Below are 21084 nucleotides of genomic sequence, written 5' to 3' on the forward strand. Positions count from 1 at the left end.
CCTGTTCCCCCAAGGCTCGAGCATGTCCCTGGCAGGGCAGTGTCATCCACTGCCTGAAGGAATGGAGGGAATTCTGCTCCTCAGAGTAAATGTTGGTGAGTTTTTGGCATCACTGCACATGAGGGGAGCACCCTGAACTCCTTTTCAAGGGGCCAAGTGGGGTGGACACTCTGTTACGCCTCTCAGTCCAGCAAAAGCTTTGCAGGAAGCCCATTCAGGAGATTTTTCCTGCAGTTATTTAAAATGCCATGATTTCTGTGTCTGTAACAGCCTCTGCACTTTGCACTCCCACTGTCCCAAAGCCCTTTTGGGGACTGTTCTGTAGTTCTGGTCACTACAACATGAAGCAGGCCATAAGTCAGGGGATCAATGGGTGTCCAGAGAAATCCCTCAGAAATAAATGGTGATAGAATTAGACTGGGGGTGGAGAAGGATGATCAAAGGTCTGACACAGATCCTGTGTGAGGAGGGATCTGGTGGATCAGGATCCTTCAGCTGAGGAGGGAGAACTGAGCAGGGAAGGGATATGGGAGGGTAATGTCATAACCAAGAGTGTCAGAGAGGGTTTCTCCAAGAACCAGACTGCCAGAGCAGGGCCTGGAGTGCCAGGACACAGGGAATGGCTCCCAGTGCCAGAGGGCAGGGCTGGATGGGAGATTGGGAATGAGGAATTGTTCCTTGGGAGGTGGGCAGGCCCTGGCACAGGGTGCCCAGAGCAGCTGGGGCAGGCCCAAGGCTGGCAATGCCCCTGCTGGGAGGGTATTTCCACCTGGAGCAGGCTGAATTCCCTCTCAGTGTGCTGAGGCTCCCTGTGCAGAGCCGTGCTCGGACACCAGGTGGCACCTGGATCGCTGCCATTCTATGGAGGCCCTGCTGTGCAGGCACTGCAGCCCCACAGAGGGGCTTGGGCTGGGAGCAGAGTCCTGGCTGTGTTCTGGGGGTTCTGGGCACTCTCAGGCCTGGCTGTTACCAGGGCACAGGGCCAGGGATTGCTCCTGCTGCACCTCTGTGACTTCCCTGTGTGAGATTCCACCCTTGGCACCAGGGATGGGGCCAGGCTGGCACTGCCCTTCCTGCTCAGAATCTCCCAGAGATTCCCTCCTGGGGAGAAATGAATATTCTGTCTTAATTTCCCACAAAAAATTACATTAAATACTTCCTTTTTTTTCCCTGACTTCAGGCTTTACCTGACTCTGCCCTGGCTGTGAGCCCCAAAACACAGCAACCCCAAGTTAATAAACTCACTGCACCATCTGCTGGAGCTCAGGCTGTTCCCAGAGGTGGGAGCTTTGTGCACCCCTGTGCCTGGGTAGGAAATTGGGATAAGAACATCCTTGTTGTTTTGGGTGCTCTGGGAAGTGTTTGTACCTTCCCTGGTTCCCACCTGTGTTTATCAGAGCCTGGAGGGAACTTCCCACCTCCCAAACTTTCTGTAGCACAGCTGGGATGTTTGGCTGCTGTTTACACCTCACACCAGTGCCTGCTTGCCCTGTAGCACACACTGGCACTGACAGGAGCTGGTTTTGGGATGTGCTGCCCAGCCAGGTCTGGCTCTCACTCCCCAAACCCTGTTCCTCACTCCCCTCATCCCAGCAGGCCCAGGGAATCAGGAGCATTCCCTGCTGCCCCTCCAGGCACTGCCACAGCCCAGGCTGGTGCCCCATTCCCAGGGTAAGGTGCAGCACAGCCATGGGGGTGTCACCTCTTCCCCTTCTCTGATCTTTTAGGGAATGAGAGTTGGGGGATAGAAAAGTGCTTTCAATCTTCTCCCTCCCTCTGTGCTGAGCAAAGGGGGAACTTGGCAGGCCCTGACCCACCTGAGTGTGCTATTTTATTTTGTGTTAACCAAATTTCCCAGGTGGAGATGTCCATGGGACTGGGGAGTGTGGATTTGATTGCCCTGGGGCAGAATTCAGCTGCAGGAAGGAAAAGCAGAGGTGTTTCCTGCAGGTCTGTGCTGGGCTCAGCCCTGCCTGTGTGGGACAGGTCAGTGACAGTTCAGGTGCTGCAGGGGGCTGGGCTGGGGTGCCAGGGCACTGCAGAGCCCCTCAGGGGCAGCTTTGTGGCCTGGCTGTCACCAGGAGCAGAGTTTGCTCCTTTGGCTTCCCTCTGTGAACTTCTGGCCTAACAAATCCTGTGCCACCCCTCCCCAGTGCTCCCATTTCAGTTTAAATCCCCCACCCTTGTCCTGTCAGCACAGGCTCTGGTTCAAAGGCTCTCTCCACCTTCCCTCTAAACTCCATCAGCACCAGGGGCTGCTCAAATCTCCCTTCCAAGCACAGCATTAATTAATTCATCTCAGCATTACCCCACTACCCTCATTGTGCATTTCCTCTGTCCATTCTAAACGTCCTTCTTCCAGTTTAAACCCTTCCTCCTCCTCCTCCTGTCATGGCAGGCCCTGATAAAAAGTCTCTCTGCACTTCTCTTATCAGCCCCTTCCAATGTGGGAAGCCCCAGATAAGGTGTCCCCACACAGTCCCCCCAGTCTGATGTCACATTAAACACTGCAGGTCCCAGGATGGACCAGCCCAAAGTCAGGCCAGGTCAATCCAAAGTTAGGGATTGTTCAGGGCATTTTGCAGTCAAGTTGGAGTCCCTGCAAGGCCAGACATTTTCCAAGCTCCTCTCTCAGCATAACTAAAAAAAACCCAAAAATTATTTTTTGTTTAGTTGGTAGAATTTGCTGTGTTTTTTGAAGGATGTTTTGTATTATTATTTCAGATTATTTTTGGAGTATGAGGAAATGGGATTAATTTTTTGTTTGTATTTTGTAAAGATTTTTTTTTTTTAGGTTTTAAGGGTTTTTTTTGGTTTTTTGCATAAGGAACTGGTTGTTGCTTTTGTTGTATATTATTAGAACTGGAAGGTGTAATAACAGGAGTGATTAGAGGTGGAGGTTGAATGTTTTGTTGGTTTTAACATGGTGTTGGTGGAAGGATGTAGGTATTGTTTATAGAAGTATTTAGGGTGTTGTTACTTTGTTGTGTGGAAGTTTTTGAGATGGTATTCTGTGTTTAGATTTAGATGTTTATTATTTTTTATTTCTATAATAAGTTGTGACTTGCTGGTTTCCATTTGGACCTGGAGATGTTGTCTTGTAACTCCTGGATGCAGCCCCCCCAGGGAATTCCTTACCCATCTCACATAATGCAGAGCAATTCTGCAAGTCAGTGACCCCTCAGGTCCCTGAGATCAGATCCAGGATGGATTTAGCTCCTGACACGTGGATTTGGAGATGCCCTTAAAGGCCAGTGGGACTTCACTCACCCAAGCTGGGGCTCAGGGCCCTGAGCTCCTCATGTGGACCAAAATCAAAGTTTCTCTTGGGATTGAAGCTTTGGGGTTTCCTGGCAGTGCTGGGGACCAGTCCCAAAATTCCAGTTCCTGGTTCTCTGCTTGTCTTTCCAGCATTCCTGAGTGCTCTTCCCATGCCCTCAGATTCCCAGGATTCTCTGGCATCCCTTCCCCTTGCTCACAGATATCTGCCTGCAGGCATCAGGGGCTTCTGTAGCCAAAGCCTCCCTCCCCTTCCTTGTCCATCCCAGTGTCCCCAGCTCTGTCCCCTCAGAGGCCTTTGGGATTCTGTGGCTCCTCTCTCCCTCCATCTGTTCCTGATGTGCCAACGTTGGCTGAGAAGTGGCAGCAAACAGGGACAGAACCTTCTCTGTGCCTCTGGAATATTCTCAGGAAAAATGGAGAAATCTGTCCAAAACCAGGAGCTGGTAAATCCAAAAGTTTCTGCTGAGGAGAAGGAGCAGGGGGAGCTCACCAGGGTCCTTCTTCACAGGATGATTTTGACTCAAAGGCTCCTCTGGAGGGCTCAGGCCCATTCCTCCTGCCCCAGGTAAGGCCAATCCAAAGTTAGGGATTGTTCAGGGCATTTTGCAGTCAAGTTGGAGTCCCTGCAAAGCCAGACCTTGTCCCAGCTCCTCTCTCAGCATAACTGAGCTCCTTTCTCTGCTATTTAACCACCCTAGTGAATGTATTCTCTTTAAATAAATCAGGATTTGCCTGATGGGAGCTGGTGGCTCTCATCCCTTCACCTTCTCCCTGCTCTTGCCTCCTCATTTCCCTGGATTGGGGTTGGGAGCACCCCCTGGCAGCACCAGGGTGCTCTGGCAGGGCTCTGGGAGCAGCAGTGCTGGGAAGTTCTGGGAGAGGTTCTACAACAGCTTCTGTGGGCCAGAGAGGAGTTTGAGAAGAGGATCCACGTTCACCCCTGAAAGAATTTCCTACCAAGGTCACTGACACAGAAACCAAGAAAGAAAGAAGGAGAAAGAAGAGAAACCTGCAACTGCCTGCTCCAATGAGCACTTTGTTTGTGTCTCCTGACCAAAGAGTAAAGTGCAAACCCATGAGGTTTGTAAGAATAAAAATCGTGCTTGCTATAATAAAAACAGGTCTGAAGCCTTCTGCAAATTGAGTGTGTTGCTTTCTATTGCCTCCACCTCAACATCTATGACAGGAAATGAATGTTCCTTTGCTTTCTGGAGCCTCTTTGGAGAACCTTCTCCTTGGACTTCGTGGTGAGAGTGATTCCTGCAGGATGTGTGGGGTGCCTGCTCCCTGTGAGCCCTGGCAGAGGGGTTTGAGGCTGTTCCTGCAATTCCTGGCAGCTGCAATCATTCCCAATCTCACACACACAGTCTGTAAGTACACGTGGGGTGCTCTGGGAAGGGTTTGTACCTTCCCTGATTCCCAGCTCTGCTTATCAGAGCCTGCAGGGAGCTGCCTGTGCATGGGCTCTGCAGGCCAAGGGACTGAGTTAGCAGGGGAAGAAATTGATAAAATGTGAGTTTATCCATAGCAAAGAAGAAAGCAGGGCCACTAGCATGGAAACCAATAAACCAGACACAAAAGGGATATCTGCAGTTAGAGGACACCTGCCTTAGTGAGCAGTATTTGTGCCTTAATAATTTGTTATAAACTCTTACCAATTCATTATTGCCATTAATTACTTCATACCTATAAAATACAATAAGCTATTGCTTTGTCCAGTAACTAATGACTTCAAAACACACTTTGTTAAGGGTATAAAAGTTAGGAACAACTTAGAATAAAAAAGAAGCTGCTGTTGTCACTGCACAAGTGTGTGTGTGTGTGTGTGTCCATCTCAGCTGAACTTTTTGTAGCTCAGCTGGGATGTTGAGCAAGGGTTTACACCTCACACCAGGCACTGGTGTTGCCTGCTGGTCTTGGACTGCCTTTCCCTGATGTTTTAGTGCAGCAGCTCTTCCCCTGCCATTCCAGCACCATCCCTGGGGCCCTGGCCTGGCGCAGCCTCTGCAGCCATCCTGGCCCAGGCATTCTCCTGGCTGGAATTGCTGCTTTTAGCAAAGGACACCTGGAAAAGGGAGTGGGAGCGAGGCCAGGCTGAGTCCCAGGCCTGAATCTTTGGGAGTGAGGGGCTCCTGCTGCTGTCCCATCATTGCTGCTGTCCCCATCCCTGCTCCTGTCCCATCATTGCTGCTGTGTCCCATCCCTGCTGTGTCCCCATCCCTGCTGTGTCCCATCCCTGCTGCTGTCCCCATCCCTGCTGCTGTCCCCATCCCTGCTGTTGTCCCATCCCTGCTGTTGTCCCCATCATTGCTGCTGTCCCATCATTGCTGCTGTCCCATCCCTGCTCCTGTCCCATCATTGCTGCTGTCCCATCCCTGCTGTGTCCCCATCCCTGCTGTGTCCCCATCCCTGCTGTTGTCCCCATCATTGCTGCTGTCCCCATCCTTGCTCCTGTCCCATCCCTGCTGCTGTCCCATCATTGCTGTCCCCATCCCTGCTGCTGTCCCATCCCTGCTGTTGTCCCATCTCTGCTCCTGTCCCCATCATTGCTGTCCCCATCCCTGCTGCTGTCCCTATCCTTGCTCCTGTCCCATCCCTGCGGCTGTCCCATCATTGCTGCTGTCCCATCATTGCTCCTGTCCCATCCCTGCTGCTGTCCCCATCATTGCTCCTGTCCCATCCCTGCTGTGTCCCCATCATTGCTGTCCCCATCCCTGCTGCTGTCCCATCCCTGCTGCCACTGCAGTGGCTTCACCTGGTGCCAGTCCCGTGCCACCCCTCACTTTTGGGGCCCTGCAGGTGCCACCTGCCCCCAGCTCCTGCCTGTCCCAGGGCGCTGTCCCTGCAAGCAGCGCCGGGGCTGTCACTGCTGGGGCTGAGCGCCGCTGCCTGGGGCGCACTGGGAGGCACTGGGAGGCACTGGTGGGCCAGCAGTGCCCACCACACCCCCAAAGTTCTCCCATTGGGGCATCACCACTGAGGAGCGATTTTTTGGGGCAATTTAAACTCTGAGGAGCCCCTGCCTGAACCCTGAGCTAGACCAAGCATTTCTCCCAAGGCTTCCTGCCTTTGCGGGGGTGCCGGGGGTGTCCCGGCCGTGGCAGGGGGGCGTTTCCCGGTGCCCCCCGTGCTGTCGCAGTGTCCCTGCAGTATCGCTCTCATCCGCCAGGTGCGCGCAGTTGAGCCGCGCTGGCGCCGCTCCCGGGATGAGCTCAGCGCGCCGCGATTGGGAGCCGGGATCAGCTGCTGCGCTGACGTGCGGCTGACGCGGCCCCGCATCACCCCCCGAACCCTCCCCGGAACCCCCCCGAACCCCCCGCACCCCCCCGTGACCTCCTTTCGCAGACAAAGACGGGAAGCGGCGCCTGCGTGCGCATCCCGCCCCTCCATCCCCCCCTTCTCCTTCCCCTCCCTCCGGCCCCCGCTCGGAACCTGGAAAAAACAGCTCAGCTCCTATTTCAAGGAGCTTTTGTCCTCCCCGAGAGCTTTCTGGGGGACATTTGTCTTTCTTTCTTCTGCCCGTGACGGGAACAGAATTGGGAGTGGGTCTCCATCTGCTGCGGGGGGAGAGGGAGGGTCCAGGGCAGAGATCACAGCAAGGAGCATCCCCAGATTTTAGGGCTCTTTGGATGGGGCATTTTGGGAGCAGGAGCGGGGATTTGCAGGGTTTTGTGTCGTGAAATGGATCAGGAATCAGGGATTGTGCATTGCCTCTGCTGTGGGGCTCCCCCATCTCTGCAGTGCCCCCCACACCCGGGGCTCTGGGCCCAGCAGTGCCAAAATCCCAAATCCCACCCCAGATCCTACCCCAGATCCTGCCCCAGATTCTATCCCAGATCCTACCCCAGATCCTATCCCAAATCCCACCCCAGATCCTATCCCAAATCCTATCCCAGATCCTTATCCCAAATCCCACCCCAGATCCTATCCCAAATCCTACCCCAAATCCCACCCCAGATCCTACCCCAGATCCTACCCCAGATCCTACCCCAAATCCCACCCCAGATCCTACCCCAAATCCTACCCCAGATCCTACCCCAGATCCTACCCCAAATCCTACCCCAGATCCTTATCCCAAATCCTACCCCAGATCCTACCCCAAATCCCACCCCAGATCCTACCCCAGATCCTACCCCAAATCCTACCCCAGATCCTACCCCAAATCCTACCCCAGATCCTACCCCAAATCCTACCCCAGATCCTTATCCCAAATCCCACCCCAGATCCTGCCTTCCCACAGCTCTCCCCGTGTCCTGCCCAGCCCGGGGCCACCCTGATGTGTCACTTGTGCATTCCCAGCCCTGCCAGCCTGAGTCACTGGGGTGTGCTGGGAATTCAGCTGCCCTTGGAGCCCCAGAGCCCAGGTTTTGCAATTTTTTCAGTCCCCCATTGTTCATGGGATGAGCTGTCCTGGCACCCCTTCTCCTGATGCTCCATTTTATGCAGCAACACTGCAAAAACTCCCTGTCCCCAAGTGCCACTCCCCTGCCAAGCTCCTGCTGCCCCAGTGCCACCCTCAGTGTCCCCTGCCAAAAAATAGGGGGGACATGCCCCTATTTTTTATGTATTTTCATATATATATATATATATATATATATATATATAACATATAATATATATTAATATATATTAAAATTATATATAAATTTCATATCATATATATTAATGTATATTATATATTCTATATTTTTTAATTATTTCTTTTTACATATATATTAATGGCAATAACAAAGTCCAGGCTCCCTGCGTGTCCCATCCTGCCTGTCCTCCACTCCATTCACCCCCAGGCATCTCCCCAGAGCTCCAGCTCTGGGTCAGCTCGCCCTGATCCCACAAAAAGCTCTGCTCTGTGTCAGAAAGGCCCCTGGAGGAATTCTTGCAGTTATATAAATTGTAGAAGTTACATAAGGACTTTCCCTGTGCAGCTCTGCAGGGCTGAGGGCTCAGGTTGGTGCTGGGCCCCCATTCCTGCCTGAATCCCCCCCCTCAGTGCTGCCATTTTACCTCCCATCACCTTCAATTTTTTAAAATTCCTTGCTTTTCTTCCTCATGCTCTCAGTGTTTAAATTATTACCAGACAAAAAAATAAAAAGGAAAAAAAAAAAAGAAAATTTGGATCCTGGATTTTTTTGTGCTTTTTCACCTCCTTCCTGAGCGATGCCTTTTGGCCCTTTTTGAACTGATCTTGGGAGATTTTTTGCAAGATTTCCTCGGAAATTTAAGCCTCAGATCCAGCAGGATTTGGCCTTACCCTGGCACCCTCCTGCCTTGAAACACCCAGGGAGAGCTTGCAGGGTTTGCCATGGGCCCTTTCATCCCCAAACCTTTCCTGGGGTTTTCCCTGCTCACCCCACTTCAGGTGGGGCTGGTTCTCCCTTTATATCCATCCTCAACCCTTTTTCCCATCCCACAAGAGAAAATTTGGGTGCTCATCCTAATGTGGAACTTCATATAAATGAAATGTAATGAAATTTCTCACACATGGAAAACTGCATCACTGTGCAGGGCAGTGGCATTAATTTTTAAGAATTGTGTGTGTGAAATATTTTGGTTTTAATACAAATTGCTGTCATTTTGCTGAGGATTTTAAATGTAACACAGCAAGGAAAATAGGAGTGTAAAATGGAAGGAGAGGCAACCAGGGGAGCTCAGGGAGTGACAAAGCTGCTAAAAATTTTTTAAGCAAAAATAATTTCAGTCTCAGATCCAGCAGGATTTGGCTCTAAATGAGGTCACCCCATTTCAGGTGGGAGCTGATTCTCCCCTCAAATCCACCTTCAACCCTTTATCCCATCCCACAAAAGAAACCACAAAGTTTCGGGTGCTCATCCTAATGTGGAACTTCAAACAAATGAGATTTAATGGGTTTTTTCAAACTTGGAAAATTAAATAATTGTGTGGGGCACTAGCAATAATTTTCCAGAGCTGTGTGTGTGAAATATGTTGATTTTAATACAAAATACTCTCCTTTTTCTGGATATTTTGAATGTAACACAGCAAGGAAAGCAGAAGAGTAAAAGGGAAGGGAGAGGCAGCCAGGGGAGCTCAGGGAGTGACAAAGCTGCTGAAAATTTTTAAGCAAAAAGAATTTTAGCCTCAGATCCAGCAGGATTTGGCCCTAAATGAGGTCACCCCATGTCAGGTGGGGGCTGCTGCTCCCTTCAAATCCACCTTCAGCCCTTTATCCCATCCCACAAAAGAAACCACAAAGTTTTGGGTGCTCATCCTAACATGGAACTTAAATGAAATTTAAAGTTTTTTCAAACCTGGAAAATTATATAATTGTGTGGGGCACTGGCAATCATTTTTAGGAGCTGTGGGTGTGACAAACGCTGGATTTAATACAAAATACTCTCATTTTCCTGAGGATTTTGAATGTAACACAGCAGGGAAAATAGAAGTTTGAGAGGGGATGGAGAGGCAACCAGGGGAGCTCAGGGGGTGACAAGGCTGCTGAAAAAAAAAATTTAAAAGAGAATTTCAGCCTCAGCTCCATCAGGATTTGGCCCTGCACTGACACAGTCCTGGATTAATAGTTGGATATGCAGGGAGCAGCTTGCAGGGTTTTCCATGTACCCTTTCACCCCTAAACCTTTCCCTGGGCACCAAACCTGGTCACCCCATTTCAAGTGAGTGCTGGTCCTCCCCTCACGTCCATTTTTAACCCTTTTTGCCATCCCAAGAGAGAAAATATCAAGTTTTGCGTGTTTGTCCTAATGTGGAACTTCAAAAAAATTAAATTTAATGGGTTTATTCAAACCTGAAAAATTCCATAATTTTGTGTGGCACTGGCAATAATTTTTAGGACCCGCGTGTGCAAAATATTTTGGTTTTAATACAAAATACAGTTATTTTGGGGGGGATTTTGAATGTGACACAGCAATGAAAATATAAATGTAAAATACGTAGCAGGGAGAGGCAGCCAGGAGACCTCGGCGGGTCACAAGGATGCTGAAGCTTTTTAATCAAATATTTTGACTATCACAAGAATTTTAATCACCCGGTTAAGGAAATTTGGGGGTTTTTTGTTGCTTGGGGTGTGCAGGGTTGGAGCAGGGCCGGCGAGCTCCTGGCGCCCCCAGACCCATCCAGCAGCAGAGGGTGCTCATGCACTGCTGTGAGATTCCTCCTTCTCCCTCAGCCATCTTAGGGAAACATTTCCCTGCCCTGCAGTCTCCATTTTATGTTCCTGACGCAGAAAATAAAAAGGTCAGCACGGGGGGGAGGGAGGATGGGCCGGGGGGGATGCGGGAGGAGCTGAGGCAGAGCTTGGCTGTGGGTTTGGGGTGCCAGGGCGGGATGTGGGGCTGCAGAGGGGGGCACTGAGGGTCCGGTGCCCAGGGGGGTGCAGGGAGAGGGGCTGCAGGGAGGGAGGGCAGGACTGGCCAGGGGGGAGGTGGAATTCCAGCTGGAATGCTGCTTGGAGCCCCCAGGGCGGGGCTGCCCCCTCCCTGCATCCCTTCCTCCATCCCTGCATCCCTCCCTGCAGGATGCTGCAGCTGCAGGCTTCTTTTAACCCCTGTCTCCACAGGAGGCTGAGCAGATCCCCCAGGCTGCCTGGAAGCAGGATGGGGTCAGGATGGGGCTCAGGATGGGATCAGGATGGGATCAAGATGGAATCAGGATTGGGATCAGGATGGGCTCAGGATGGAGTCAGGATGGGGTCAGGATGGGGCTCAGGATGGGATCAGGATTGGGGTCAGGATGGGATCAGGATGGGGATCAGGATGGGATCAGGATGGAGTCAGGATGGGCTCAGGATGGGATCAGGATGGAGTCAGGATGGGCTCAGGATGGGATCAGGATGGAGTCAGGATGGGATCAGGATTGGAGCTCAGGATTGGGATCAGGATGGAGCTCAGGATGGGATCAGGATGGGATCAGGATGGGTTCAGGATGGGATCAGGATGGGATCAGGATGGGCTCAGGATGGGATCAGGATTGGGATCAGGATGGAGCTCAGGATGGGATCAGGATGGGATCAGGATGGGATCAGGATGGGGCTCAGGATGGAGGTCAGGATGGGCTCAGGATGGGGTTCAGGATGGGGTCAGGATTGGGATCAGGATGGGATCAGGATGGGCTCAGGATTGGGATCAGGATGGAGCTCAGGATTGGGATCAGGATGGGCTCAGGATGGAGCTCAGGATGGGATCAGGATGGGGCTCAGGATGGAGGTCAGGATGGGCTCAGGATGGGGTTCAGGATGGGGTCAGGATTGGGATCAGGATGGGATCAGGATGGGATCAGGATGGGCTCAGGATGGGATCAGGATGGGATCAGGATGGGGTCAGGATGAGCTCACGATGGGCTCAGGATGGGATCAGAATGGGGCTCAGGATGGGATCAGGATGGGATCAAGATGGAGCTCAGGATGGGATCAGGATTGGGATCAAGATGGAGCTCAGGATGGGGCTCAGGATGGGATCAGGATGGGCTCAGGATGGGATCAGGATGGGATCAGGATGGGCTCAGCTTACAGCCCTTGCCAGGCTCCCCAGCCCGGAGGAGCTTTCCTGTTTTCATTGTTCAGGACACCAAGATCTGTCCTTGTTCTTTCTTTCCTTCCTGCCTGCACACATTCGGGAGGGGGTGGGGTTGCCCCAGCTCCGTGACCAACACACCCTGGCAGCAGCAGCAGCAGCAGCACCTTCCCCAGCTGTGTGGAGAGTCCCAGGAGAGCTGCCAGCGTTTATGGAGCAACTGTTGTCATCATTCCCATTTGTGGGAGCCTTTTTTTGTTACTCATCGCTGCCTGCTCCGTGCTGGGCAGTGCTGAGGGGTGAGCAGACACCCCCAGTCCGGGATATGAAGCAGCCCAGGCTCCCAAACTGCTCCAGTTCCACCCACCCACCCAGCCAGGGATGCTCAGGATGGGCTGTGGTCCCCCCTGGCCCCTGCCTGTCTGTGCCCTGTGATGGGCACAGCACATCTCCCCCTTCCATGAGGGCTCTGGGAGCTTCCAAAGGATTCCTGGGATTGTCTGAGTGCTTTCCAGGCTAAGGAGAGCAGTTTGGGGAGGGGTTTTTTGTGGCACCTCAACCTGAGAACCCAAGTGCTGTGCCCTCCCCTTCACAGGACCGTGCACAGAGACAATCGGGGCTGTTGCTGCATCCAACAAACTTCAACCAGCCCGAGCTGCCAGCTCCAAAACCTGCCCGAGGTGGGGATTAAACATTCCCAAACTGGGGCCAAGTCCATCAGCAAACTCGAACAAAAACCCTGGGAGAGCTGACTTGTGTGCCCAGGCAGCTCATCCCTCAGAGCCAGGGAGGGGAGGAATCCCTGTGGCACCATTCCCAAATCCCTGTGGCACCATTCCCACAAATCCCTGTGGGACCATTCCCACAAATCCCTGTGGCACCATTCCCAAATCCCTGTGGGACCATTCCCAAATCCCTGTGGACCATTCCCACAAATCCCTGTGGGAGCATTCCCACAAATCTGCTCCTTCCACATCCTGCCTGTCCTTGGGCTTATCCTACACCCAGTTTATTCCAAACTCTTTTATTCCTTTCCTAAAAACCTGCTTTTGCAGCTCAGTGGAGTCAGTTTTGGTCCATTTTGGTCCATTTTTGTCAGTTTTGGTCCATTTTGGCCTGGCTTGGTCAGTTTTGGTCCATTTTGGTCCGTTTTGGTCAGTTTTGGTCTGTTTCGGTCTGTTTTGATCAGTTTTGGTCCATTTTGGTCAATTTTGGTCAGGTTTAGTCAGCTTTGGTCTGTTTTGGTCTGTTTTGGTCAGTTTTGGTCAGTTTTGGTCAGGTTTTGGTCCGTTTTGGTCAATTTTGGTCCATTTTGGTCCGTTTTGGTCAGTTTTGGTCCAGTTTGGTCAGTTTTGGTCCATTTTGGTCTGTTTTGATCAGTTTTGGTCCATTTGGCCTGTTTTGGTCCGTTTTGGTCAATTTTGGTCCGTTTTGATCAGTTTTGGTCCATTTTGGTCCATTTTGGTCAGTTTTGGTCAGCTTTGGTCTGTTTTGGTCCGTTTTGGTCAGTTTTGGTCAGTTTTTGGTCAGCTTTGGTCAGTTTTGGTCAGTTTTGGTCCATTTTGGTCCGTTTTGGTCCATTTTGGTCCGTTTTGGTCCGTTTTGGTCCATTTTGGTCCGTTTTGGTCCATTTTGGCCAGCTTTGGCCAGTTTTGGTCAGTTTTGGTCAGTTTTGGTCTGTTTTGGTCCGCTTTGGTCCATTCTGGCCAGTTTTGCTCAGTTTTCCCCCAGCTGCTCCATCCCTTTCCCGCATCCCACACGAGGATGCTGCCGGGCAAGAAAACATCCCAAAGCCTCTGTGCTTTCTGGGGACACTCAGCTCACGGCGAGCGACTTTTCCTTTAAATACCCCGAGCTAAAGCTCCCTTTGTCTGTCATCTTGCGCCTGCCTGGACACGAAAATAGGTCAGTGATTCCCGATTCCGTGCCGGGCTGGCGGAGGCAGCGCTGCCCCAGGCGGCGGGAGGGCTCGGGAGGCTGCCGGAGGCGGCCCGGCCATGGGGGAGGGATGCTCGGGATGCTCGGGATGCTCGGGATGCTCGGGATGCTCGGGATGCTCGCAGAGCTGGCTCAGCCATTGGCTGTCACAGACATAATTTCTGAAAAATCCCTTCTCTGGGGTTTTTCTCTTGAGAAGCTGAGGGGCTTCAGGAACAAAATGCAAACAATAATTATCTGATAGCTGTGGAATGTAGTTTGAAGATCGTTTACTAACAAGGGGATCTTTGGTTGGTCTCATGTGAGTTGTTTCTACTTGATGACCAATCACAGGTGCAGCTGTGTCGGGACTGTCATCAATCACAAGATTTTATTATTCATTCTCTTCTTTTCTTTGCGAGCCTTCTGCTGTCTTCTTTTCTCTTTCTTTAGTATCGTTCTAATAGATCATTTTCTTTTCATATAACATTATACCATAAAATAATAAATCAGCCTTCTGAAACATAGACTCAAAATTCCCATCTCTTCCCTTGTCCTAAAAACCCACAAACACCAGGCCAGCTCCGGGGGAGGGATGCTCGCCGAGGTGGCCATTGGCCAATGGCTGGGGCAGGGATGCTCGGGATGCTCGCAGAGGGGGCCCAGCCATTGGCCAGCGCCGGGGGAGGGATCCTCGCCCTCCCTGCGCTGTTACCAGGCAGGAGCCGCGCCCGGGGCTGCAGGGGGAGCAGCAGCCCCGTGCCCACCTCTCGCCCGGCACAGCTGGGTTTTCAGGATGCTTCTCTGCCTTTTCGTGATGTCTTTTTGAGGGCAGAAAAATAAGGGAATAAAAAGCAGTTTATTTATTGAAGGGCTTTCAGGTACATTTAGGGCAGATGAAGCCCATCCAGGGGTGTTGGTAGCCTGGATGCTGAGGATTTTAAACTTTCTGTGCTGAAAGACACAGACCCGCAAGAGAACACTGCATTTGGCCTGAGGCTGTGGAGAGGACTTCCAAAATGGAATGATAGCAGATTATGAGACAGGGGCTTCCAAAAATGGCTTCCAAAATTGACTGATAGCAGATTATGAGACAGGGGCTTCCAAAAATGGCTTCCAAAATTGACTGATAGTACATATTATGAGATGGGGGCTTCCAAAATTGAATGATAGCACAGATTATGAGACAGGAGCTACACCCAAAAATGGTCACGGGTTTTCACACTTTTATAAATTTGGTCCGTTTGCATATTGGGGATTAATGTTCCAATTACAGCTTCAGGTAATGAAGTCATTTCACCCCAGTTTGCTCCCTCCCAAGTCACTTTTGTTTCACATTTCTCAGGGCCTGAGGTGTCCTTGATTCCAGGCCTGGAGAGGAATTGTTGTGTCTGCCCAAACTGGGGAAGCAGCAGCTCCCACTGTACATGGAGTTGAGGGCTCTACACTAAAGAACTGCAGGGTTACAAATAGATGAAAAATACAAAAGCTGAAATCCTGAGGCTCATCCCTGCTCAGGGTGCAAGTTTTGGCATTTGTGGGCACTCCAGGATGGGCACAGCCCCCGTTCCTGCTTGCTCCAGCCCAGGGTGAGGCACTGAGCGTTCAGGCACTGAGCAGGGAACTGTGGGAACACAGTAAAGGTAAGAAAGCTTTGAGGAAGTTGTGAAAGCAGGCCTCAGAAACAGAGAGGAAAAAAAACAACAAAAAACCCCAAACAAAAACACACCAAAAAAACAAACAAAAAAAACCCAAAACAAAACCAAACAAAAAAAAAATAAACCAAACAAAAAACCCCAGAAACTTTGAGCTAGCTGCAGCTGCAAATCTAAAAGTAGAAAAGTTAACAATGGTACAGCAAGCAAGGACATGAAACAATGGTTTGAGCTTTGGGCTTGGCCAAGATAGACCTTAAGACTGCAGAAAAATATGCTTAGCAAGGTAGCAGAAGGTTTTAAGCTTAATAATAGAGTATTGTGTATTGTTGATAGAAAGCAGACAAGCAAGCTTTGTGTGAAGCAGGTGTACGTGCGCTTTGAGTGGTTGGCTAAAAATCTTTATTATTTATTTCTTTCTTTTTAGCTATTAGCTGTAGCAATGTGCTATTGGCTGGAAAGTGTTCAAGATGCTCTGGAACAAAGCAATCTTTGGCTGCTGCTGGCTGTACATGGGCTTTGCCACCTTCCCACTGTCTCAGCCATGCAGCGAGGCTGATCCTATGAGCATCCTGGATACATTCTTCTCTTATGAGGGAAGGCTGAGACAATTGGGACTGCTCAGCCTGGAGCACAGGAGGGTCTGGGGACACCTCAGAGCCCTAAGGGGGCTCCAGGAGAGCTGGAGGGGGACTGGGGACAAGGGGTGGAGGGACAGGACAACGGCTCATGGTTTTAACTAAAACTGGGGGGACTCAGACTGGATACAGGGAAGAAATCCTGCTGGGAGGGTGGGCAGGCCCTGGCACAGGTGCCCAGAGCAGCTGGGGCTGCCCCTGGATCCCTGGCAGTGCCCAAGGCCAGGCTGGAGCAGCCTGGGACAGTGGGAAGTGTCCCTGCCATGGCAGGGGGGCAGTGAGATGCTCCTTTAAAGCCCCTTCCAGCCCAAACTATTCTGCGACTTTTCATACACGCAGAGATGCTCTCAGCACCTTCTCCTGAGAGAAAAATTGCATTTATTCCTGCTTTTTCCCCACTCCACCTCCTCCTCTGTGCTCCTTGCAGCATCTCTGCATTTCCCTGGTGTTAGGCTAAAGGTGCCCAGCCAGCCTCACACACAAATCCATCCTCAGCGTCTGCTGCTTGTGCTAAACACCAACTACAGCAGGAAAATTCCTTTTTCAGGCACAGGGAGGAGGAATAAATAGGGGAAAAGAGCAAAAAGGAGAAGGGAAAACTCCCCAGTGGCCATCTGGGCTGAGAAGCAGCAGGAATCCCTCACTGATCCCTTTCTCCAGGGTCCCCCGGGTCCTTCTCCCACTCTCTGAACCTCCCCATGGTCAGTCCCGAGGCTGGAAGTGCTGACTGGAGGGGGCTTTGATTAGGAGCAGATGCTAATTCCCCGTTAATTAGCCTGCTGAGCCCTGGTGATGATTAGCGCTGCTTTAATGCCCCTTGTCCCCTCTTGTTGTCGTCTGAGGGTCCCGGCCTGAGGTCAGAGCTCCAAGAAAGGGCAGGAAAGGTGAGAGGAGCATTCCCAGCCCTTGTAATTAACTCTTGTAATCGCTGCCACACACAGCACCCGGCTGGGCTGGTTTTGAGATAAGGGTTAGAGATCGGCAGCTTAGGGCACTGGGTGGCCTCAGGGTTAGTCCTAGGCCGGGATTTGGCAGCTTTCCCAAGGAGAAAGACATTGGAAAATCTCTTCTGCCTGCCCCACATCCTGTCTGGCAGCAGGGCCTTTATTTCCATTTCCTTTATTTCTATTTTTCTTCCCCATCCTGCTTTCTGGGAATGGTTTTTAGTTATGACCAAGCAGAGATGAATTCAAGTCCTGGTAAAAGAAAAAAAAAAAGAAATGAGAAAAAGAAAAAAAGAAAAGAAAGAGAGAAGGAGAGAGAGAGAGAGGGGCAGAGTGAGAGAGAAAGAAAGGAAGAAAGAAAGGAAGAAAGAAAGAGAGAAAGAGAGAGAGAAGGAGAGAGAGAGAGAGGGAGAGTGAGAGAGAAAGAAAGGAAGAAAGAAAGGAAGAAAAAGAGAAAGAAAGAAAGAAAGAAAGAAAGAAAGAAAGAAAGAAAGAAAGAAAGAAAGAAAGAAAGAAAGAAAGAAAGAAAGAAAGAAAGAAAGAAAGAAAGAAAGAAAGAAAGAAAAAGAAAAGCAAGGCAGGCTACCAGTGGCTTTCACCTCCATGGACATCAATTCATCAATTATTCCCTTGCACTGATGAATTCCAGCTTTGTTCCCTAAATTTCCAGATAAACCAACCCTATTCCTGTAGGGAAGGCAGCTTTAGCATCACATTTTGAAATGGGGAGCATCTAGATGAGGGAATTTTGGACTGGATGGATTTTGAAGATCCAAGCAATATTTTTTTATATATATGTTCTAGAAAATCTATTTTCCCTGCCTTTGTTCCCATTCAGAAATGTGGTTGCTTGGCTTCACACCCCCATCCTTCTTTTTTTAAAGGCAGCAAAAAGGGAGAGTTAAGAGCTCCCTATTTATATTCCCCAAATATCCTGAGAGGGTCTCAATTGTCCTGGATTTTTCACAGAAATCCTGGGTTGTCCACATTGGAGAAATCTGGTCTTTGAAATGGGAAAACTTCAGTGGAAAAAGTCATTTTCCCCGGACACATTGAATTCCAAACAGAAATAAAACATTTTGGCTCTGCAATGTCAGTAGGAAAATCTCATTGTGATTTTTTCCCCTTTCTGCAGTGCAAGAAGTCAAATCTAAGTTGTCAGAACTAAAAAAGTCTCCTGCAGAAGAATTTAAGTGAAGAATTTAAGTGTTCCCAGTGCTGTTTATCCCTGCTGGGGGATAATGGGGGGAAGGGAGTGGGGTGGGAATGGGGAGAGCAGGGGCCTGACCCAGGGATGGGGCTCCCAAAACCAGGACCTCAAAGGAGAAACAGGGCAGTGGAAAATGAAGCCAGTGCTGTCCCCAACACAAGGTTTGAGAAGCACAGGGAGGGTGGAACACCTTGGAAATGGCTTTTCCTGTAATTTTTTCCCTTTAATTGATCAGAGCACTATTTTTACCCAGTTCAGATGCTCTCAGGGCTCAGAGGCTGCTCTCTGGGGAGGAGGAGGAGGATTCTGTCCTTGCTGATTCATTCAGCCCTGGCTCAGGATCTTTCTGGAAGCAGCTCCTGTGCCCAGGTGTCAGAGTTGAGACAGAGACAATACAAAGCAACACATTCCATTTTCAGAAGGCTTTGAACTGTTTTTATTATAGCCTGAATGCTTTTCATACATTCTTACAAACCTCAGAAGTTTACACTTTACTCATTGGTCAGGAGAGACAAACAAAGTGCTCATTAGAACAGGCAGTTGCAGGTTTCTCTTATTTCCCCTTCTTTCTTTCTTGGTTTCTGTGTCAACGACCTTGGTAAGAAATTCTTTCAGGGGTAAACATTAATCTCTTATCAAACTCCTCTCTGGCTCACAGAAGTTATTGTAAAACCTCTTCCACCCCCAGGTGTGTGTAACCTGTCTGGAATTGGCACCCTGAGATTCTCCTTCCTCCTCCTCAGCTCCTGGACATCTCTGTAAATCCATCTCTGGCCCTGATCATGGACACTCAGGCTGAGATCTTGTAAAGAGGGCAGGGTTAGATTTGATTTCAGAAAGGTTAGATTCGATTTTAGAAAGGTTAGGTTACACTGTAGGAATGTTAGATTCAACTTTAGGAAGGTTAGATTAGATTTTATGAAGGTTAGGTTAGACTTTAGGAAGCCTAGATTAGATTTTAGGAAGAAATTCCTCCCTGGCAGGGTGGGCAGGCCCTGGCACAGGGTGCCCAGAGCAGCTGGGGCTGCCCCTGGATCCCTGGCAGTGCCCAAGGCCAGGCTGGGCATTGGGGCTTGGAGCAGCCTGGGATGGTGGGAACTGTCCCTGCCATGGCAGGGGTGGGATGGGATGAGCTTTAAGGTCCTTCCAATCCAAAAGGCCCAAGGATGGGGTCTGAGTGCAGAACTGCTCTGAAGACAGAATTTGCCTGTTCAGAAAACGTTCCTGTTGCTGTAACACGTTGGGAAGCAGCACAAGAGCAGCTGTTTCTCATTAAGTGCCTGTTTCCAGGCCTGTGGGGCTCCAAAAAGCTGCAGGTCTCTCCATGAGCTGCTGCAGGACCTGGGGCACAGACATGCTCAGCTCAGGAAGCATCTCTTGATCTCTGCTGAAACACATCTTTGCCTCATCCTCCTGCTGCTTTCTGGGCTTGTCCCCGTGCTGGGCTCTGCCTCAGGCCAGCAGGACACAAATGCCTGATTGGGCTGAGGCCTGTGGGGCTGCAGGAGTCCTTTAATGCTCTCTGCATCTGATGCAGCAGGTGGGAGCTGGGGATGGCAAGGGAAAGCTCCATCCCTGCCAGGGCTGTGCCTGCACAGCTCTGCCCCTGCCAGGGGGCACAGAAGGGCTCAGGAGGGGGTTGAAAGGCCTCTGCTCCACCCCTGCCATGGCAGGGACACCTCCCGCTCTGCCAGGTCTCCAAGGCTGTCCAGCCTGGCCTTGGGCACTGCCAGGGATCCAGGGACAGCCACAGCTCTTGCCACCCTTTGCCAGGACCTCCCCATCCTGACAGGGAAGAATTTCTTCCTAAAATCTAATCTAAGCTTCCTACAGTGTAACCTAACCTTTCTAAAATCGAATCTAACCTTTCTGAAATTGAATCTAACCCTGCCCTCTTTACAAGATCTCAGCCTGAGTGTCCATGATCAGGTCCAGAGATGGATTTAGAAAGATATCCAAGAGCTGAGGAGGAGGAAGGAGAATCTCAGGGTGCCAATTCCAGACAGGTTACACACACCTGTGCCAGGGCCTGCCCACTCTCCCAGGGAGCAATTCCTGCCCAATATCCCATCCATCCCTGCCCTCTGGCACTGGGAGCCATTCCCTGTGTCCTGTCCCTCCATCCCTTGTCCCCAGTCCCTCTCCAGCTCTCCTGGAGCCCCTTTAGGCCCTGCAAGGGCTCTGAGCTCTCCCTGGAGCTTCTCCTCTCCAGGTGAGCACCCCCAGCCCTCCCAGCCTGGCTCCAGAGCAGAGGGGCTCCAGCCCTGGAGCAGCTCCATGGCCTCTCTGGACTCATCCAGCAGCTCCAGGTCCTTCCTGTGATGCTTTGTGAAGGCCCTAGAACAGAGACTAGAGAGTTAAAGAATAAAGCAGGGATTTATTAGGAGGCCTCAATGGTTCCACCTTGGGCAGCACAAGAGCCCAGCCAGGGCTGCACCCAAAATGAAACAAAATGGTCACAAAATGCACAGCTGGGCACGGGGTCTCTCCCTTGGATCAGTTCTGCTCCATTTGCATCTTGCAGTTCATTGTCCCATTCCAGCTTTAGCCCATGCAGTCCCATCCTTGTTTTTCTCTCTTCAGCCCACGGGGTTTGTGCTCTTGGGCCTGAGGTTTGGATCATTTGTCCTTGGTCCCCAGCTAGAGCAGGAATTGTTTTGTCTCCCTGCTCTGTGCACAGAGCTCACCATGCCCTGATATGAAGCCCAGCCCCACACACTAAAGCAGCACAGAATCTGAAAAATAGAAAAGCTGAAACCTGAGGCATCACAAGGGCTGTGGCCCCCAGGGCTGGATGCTCCAGGTGGGTTCCAGGAAGAACACCAGAGGATTTCCAGTTCCTGCAAGCCCCTGCTGCTGGCCAGGCTCCCAGTCCCTCCTGCACAGTCCCCTTTTCCTGCTCAGATGTTTTCCTGACCAGATTTCCTCACATCCATCTCCAAAAAACCCAGTCCT

General features: G+C 50.9%; 2 long non-coding RNA genes across 2 annotated transcripts; both read left to right on the forward strand.

Annotated features, from left to right (window-relative positions):
- Positions 1-101: 101 nt before the first annotated feature.
- On the forward strand, positions 102-4422 carry LOC139597574 (uncharacterized). The gene is made up of 2 exons (XR_011681649.1): positions 102-3847; positions 4008-4422. It is a non-coding gene; the product is annotated as an uncharacterized lncRNA (long non-coding RNA).
- A 6198-nt stretch (positions 4423-10620) lies between these two features.
- LOC139597575 (uncharacterized) lies at positions 10621-14205 on the forward strand. The gene is made up of 2 exons (XR_011681650.1): positions 10621-10855; positions 11140-14205. It is a non-coding gene; the product is annotated as an uncharacterized lncRNA (long non-coding RNA).
- The last annotated feature ends 6879 nt before the right edge of the window (positions 14206-21084 follow it).

Source organism: Agelaius tricolor, unplaced genomic scaffold (genome assembly GCF_023055355.1).
Source record: "Agelaius tricolor isolate 1412-34295 unplaced genomic scaffold, bAgeTri1.0.p SCAF_18, whole genome shotgun sequence".
Classification (NCBI taxonomy): Eukaryota; Metazoa; Chordata; class Aves; order Passeriformes; family Icteridae; genus Agelaius; species Agelaius tricolor.